The sequence below is a fragment of the Lethenteron reissneri genome, chromosome 27 (genome assembly GCF_015708825.2).
Source record: "Lethenteron reissneri isolate LAM-NWPU_2019-01 chromosome 27, ASM1570882v1, whole genome shotgun sequence".
Taxonomy (NCBI): domain Eukaryota; kingdom Metazoa; phylum Chordata; class Hyperoartia; order Petromyzontiformes; family Petromyzontidae; genus Lethenteron; species Lethenteron reissneri.
In genome coordinates this window covers 133,049-138,562 of record NC_083805.1, presented here as the reverse complement: position 1 = coordinate 138,562, position 5,514 = coordinate 133,049, and positions in this window count along the sequence as shown.

Genomic DNA, 5,514 nt, shown 5'->3' with positions numbered 1-5,514 from the left:
AGTCGATGTGACAGGGGGTTGTGTGCTGTGCGGGGTGTGTGTGTGTGGTGTAAGAAGGGTGTATGTGTGTGCTGTGCGGGATGTGTGTGTGTGCTGTGTGTGCTGTGCGGGGTGTGCTGTGGGGGGGTGTGTGGTGTAAGAAGGGTGTGTGTGCTGTGTGTGCTGTGCGGAGTGTGCTGTGGGTATGTGTGTATGCTGTGTGGGGTGTGTGTGTGTTGGGCGGGGTGTGCTGGGTGTGCTGTGTGGGGTGTGTGTGTGCTGTTAGAAGGGTGTGTGTGTGCTCTGGGTGTGTGTGCTGTGTGTGTGTGTGTTGTGCGGGGTGTGTGTGTGTGCTGTGCGGGGTGTGTGTGTGATGTACGGGGTGTGTGCTGTGGGGTGTGTGTGTGTGCTGTTAGAAGGGTGTGTGTGTGCTGTGGGCGTGTGTGTGCTGTGTGTGTGCGGGGTGTGTGTGTTGTGCGGGGTGTGTGTGTGCTGTGCGGGGTGTGTGTGTGTGCTGTGCGGGGTGTCTGCTTTGGGGTGTGTGTGTGTGGTGTAAGAAGGGTGTGTGTGTTGTAAGAAGGGTGTGTGTGTTGTGCGGGGTGTGTGTGCTGTTAGAAGGATGTGTGCGTGTTGTGCGGGGTGTGTGTGTGCTGTTAGAAGGATGTGTGGGTGTTGTGCGGGGTGTGTGCGTGTTGTGCGGGGTGTGTGTGTGCTGTTAGAAGGATGTGTGGGTGTTGTGCGGGGTGTGTGTGTGCTGTGCGGGGTGTGTGTGTGTGCTGTGCGGGGTGTCTGCTTTGGGGTGTGTGTGTGTGGTGTAAGAAGGGTGTGTGTGTTGTAAGAAGGGTGTGTGTGTTGTGCGGGGTGTGTGTGCTGTTAGAAGGATGTGTGCGTGTTGTGCGGGGTGTGTGTGTGCTGTTAGAAGGATGTGTGGGTGTTGTGCGGGGTGTGTGCGTGTTGTGCGGGGTGTGTGTGCTGTTAGAAGGATGTGTGGGTGTTGTGCGGGGTGTGTGCGTGTTGTGCGGGGTGTGTGTGTGCTGTTAGAAGGATGTGTGCGTGTTGTGCGGGGTGTGTGCGTGTTGTGCGGGGTGTGTGTGTGCTGTTAGAAGGATGTGTGGGTGTTGTGCGGGGTGTGTGCGTGTTGTGCGGGGTGTGTGTGCTGTGCGGGGGAGCTACTTGAGCCTCTGTTTAATTTCCTGTTCCCCCCACCCCCCTAATCCCCGCCCCCCCTCGTGTCGCTGGCACCGGAGCCGAAGCGACCGCTTGGAGGAGCGCGGATTATGCGTTCATTGGAAGCAAAGACAAAGATTCCCTGTACAGCCTCTAACAGACTGTTGGGGCAAGTGCTGTTAGCGAGTAACACCTATGAAGGCCGGCCCGGCACACAAGCGCTTGGGTGGCCTACATCACGCCCGGCTACCTTTGTTTCCCCAGTGCTAATGTTGTTTAATACACACTGCATCGGGTATTCATTTGAGGCTGAGTCGATCTAAGGGAGGCCCAGGTCCGGTTAAAATATTCGCCACTATTATTATTGGTCGTGAGCGGGAATCGAGTAGGGGCGCTGGGTTACGCACAGTGAATGTTTATATATATATACACGTGAATACATGCACAGTGAATGTTTAATCATATATATACACACGTGGATACAAGCACAGTGAATGTGTGTATATACACACGTGGATACATGCACAGTGAATGTGTGTATATACACACGTGTACACATGCACAGTGAATGTGTATATATACACACGTGGATACATGCACAGTGAATGTGTGTATATACACACGTGTATACATGCACAGTGAATGTGTATATACACACGTGGATACATGCACAGTGAATGTGTGTATATACACACGTGGATACATGCACAGTGAATGTGTGTATATATACGTGTATACATGCACAGTGAATGTGTGTATATACACACGTGGATACATGCACAGTGAATGTGTGTATACACACGTGTATATATGCACAGTGAATGTGTATATACACACACGTGTATACATGCACAGTGAATGTGTATATACACACACGTGTATACATGCACAGTGAATGTGTATATACACACACGTGGATACATGCACAGTGAATGTGTGTATATACACACGTGTATACATGCACAGTGAATGTGTGTATACACACACGTGTATACATGCACAGTGATTGTGTGTATACACACACGTGTATACATGCACAGTGAATGTGTATATATAAACAGGTACACACGTGGATAGGTGCGCACACAACAACCACCGTTCACCACAAAGTGGCGGTGACGTGACCAGGGCACGTGTACCAGGCTAGGTGCACTTTGAAGCCACACGAAGTGTCGAGGGTCTGCTGGCAGGTCACGGAACAGCTCCGGGTGCCATGGGATGACTGGCAGACACCCCACCTGTGCACCCCACTGCCCCAACGGTTTATCCACCAGGCGCTCTGCTCGTTGTTGTGAGCTTCGCTCCTCTGCCCTCCGTTGTTGCTGGAGGCCAACTGCCTCCCACTCCACCCAAACGCGTGTGCAGACAACCATACCAGCAGCATACACGACGGTATAGGCGATCTTAAATGACCGATGTGAATTTTAATGATGCGATCAAAGGGCTAGAGAGCTGAAGCATGGCACTAATATAGTCGAGGATATATTTACATTCATCATCAGCAGCAGCAGCAGCCATGTTCAATCCACTGCCAAGCGCCACCACCTCTCACGACCCGGCGATTTAGCGATCCATCGCTCCATCTCCGCTGTGGCCGCCCTCTCGGACGCGTTCCACTCCTTGACTGCCGCTCCGTGACGACTCTCGACCATCGTCCATCACGGTCGCCTCCTGTGGCCGTGACGCGTCCTGCCCAGGCCCCGCCCACTCCTCTCGGCAGTCTGGGGGGCGATGCCGCGGCGTGCGTTCTCGAGCCGCCGTGTTCCCGTCTCTCCCCGTCTCTCGGTGCGATCCCAAGCGAGCGTCTCTCCACGCTTCTTCGCGCACTCTCCAGCCCGTGTTGCGTCTTCGTCGTGAAAGACCACGGCGAGTGCGATCTCTTAGCTCGGCTCGTGGCTCCCGTGTCCTTCCAGCCGGAGCGAAGTCAACGCGGTCTCACCCCCTTCGCGCACGGGACCCCCGAAATGAGGGCATGGAGTTGGAATCGAACTCAGGCTCGTGACGCAGCGCGCTAACGACAGCGCCACCGCTCGCCACGCGCACGGACGCGGTACACGACGCTCGCTCCGTTCATCAGCAACACGGCCTCATCACAGGAACATACATATACACAAGTACTGACGTTTCGGGAAATAGTCCTTATTGATGGTAGAGAGAGGATGACTGTTATTAGAAACGTCACACGATTACATATTTTACTTTGTTGCATTTCAGCAGTGTTTATGAATGCTACGAATTTATTTATGCGTGTGGACAACTGCCCACGCACTGTTTATGCAGTTTCCATGAATATCGTGTCCACTCGCCTGCCGGCACGGCTCACGAGGGGGTGGGTGACCAACACCACACCCGGGCGACTTCGTCTCCCAGTGAGGATGTTAGCACACCGCGCCAGACGCGGATTTGAGGCCAAATCGACCTACGGAAGGCCCAGGACCTATTTAAATAATCGCCACTGTTGGTGGTGGTCGGAGGGAATTGAACTCTGGTCCCGGGTTCGTAGCGGTGTGCGATAACCGCTGCGCCACCGCTCCCCAGATACATAGACATATACACAAACACGTACATACACATATACGTACCGCTAAGGCCCACACATCGGAAACACACAGGTACACATATACACAAATACATACATGTACGAAAACATGTACACTTACAAAGTAAAGAATCCCCCGTATAGCCGAATTAGATCGCATGGGATAAGTCCGGTAATTAGCGAGCACCTATTAAGGCGCACGAGGGGGCGCGGGGCGGTGCCAAGCGCGCCCGCGGTGCTCTGTGTATAAATCAGCACCGGGGAGACAAAGGCGGCCTGGCAGGCGGGTCGTGTGCACGTCAAACAAAAGCAAAGATCCCCCGTACAGCCTTTAGCAGATGAGTGAGGCAAGAGCTATTAGTGAGCACCTATGAAGTCTCACACGAGGAGGGGGGGGGGGGGGGTGGCCGTCTTCGTCTCCCTCGTGGTCCTGTGTACGCGCCACCCCAGGTACTCAGTTGAAGCCGGCTCGACCTGTGAGAGGCCCGGGACCGGTTAAGGTCATCGTCACCACGCGGTGTTGACCGCGAGTGGGAATCAAAGACGGCTTACCGGGTGCGTAGCGCAGTGCGCTCACCGCTGCGCCACCGCTCCCCACACACGCACACGCGGCCGCTGATTGTGATCAACGCGCCCGGTACGAGGATCATCGATGGATTATTTGGGGCGTGGGGGCGCGATCGCTACCCCCGTGATGAGGCGGGGGGGGGGGGGGTATCACCACCATCACCACCACCATCACCATCATCATCACCACCATCACCACCACCATCACCACCACTATCACCACCACCATCATCACCAGCAGTCCCCCCCCCCGCCCCCTGGACCTCCCGAGGGGAGACGCGGGGCCGAGGGCGCGCACCTCCGCGGCCATTTCCTCCGTGCACAGTTTACACAGCACCACAACAACAGCCAATACAATAACAACAGCCAATAACAACAACAGCCAATAACAACAACAGCCAACAACAACAGCCAGACAAGGCTCGCCTCGGATCGTCATCTCTGCAGCCTGATTATGGCTCACGCATCATTAAGAGGCCGTCGTTCAGAGCAACGGGCCTGGTGCAGCATTGAAGATTCGTCATTTGCCTGTGCACCACCACCACGTGTCATGTTAGTTACATTCTATTAGCTCGGTATTATGACGTGGTGGTCGGGAAATGGTGGTGATGTGTGCTGGTGGAAATGATGATGGTGGGTGTGATGGTAGTGATTATGGGGGTGCTGGTAGTAATGGTGGTGGTGTTGATGATAGTGGTGCTGGTAGTGATGATGGAGGGTGGGTGGTGCTGGTAATGATGTTGGTGATGGTGGTGGTGATGAAGATGGTGATGATGGTGATAATGAGGATGGTGGTTATGGTGGTGTTGCTGGTAGTGATGATGAAGATGTCGTTTGATTGATGGTGGTGCTGGAAGTGATGACAGTGGTGGTGGTGGTGGTGGTAACGATGGTGGTGGTGGTAGTGATGATAAACACGGTGGTGCTGATGGTGGTTGTTGTTGTAAATCGCCAACACAAACACTTCACGAATGTCAGCCACACGGACGCCGTGACGCAGGCGCTCGCTGACATTTTAAACGCCGCCGACTCCACCCCGTGTCCACCCGCCCTCTCAATGCGACATCCAATGAGCGCTGTCAACATCCATGTTTCTGCATTACCGGTAAGTGCATGCAAACAAGCGGTGAAAGCCGTTTGCCGCACAAGTATCAACTTTATCGGGCAATAGCCAGAATATTGCTACCGCTGTGTATTTATTTAGAACTGCTTCCGCACCGTACCCAGCCAACCGTGCGCATCTGTAAGAGGGAAGCGAAGGG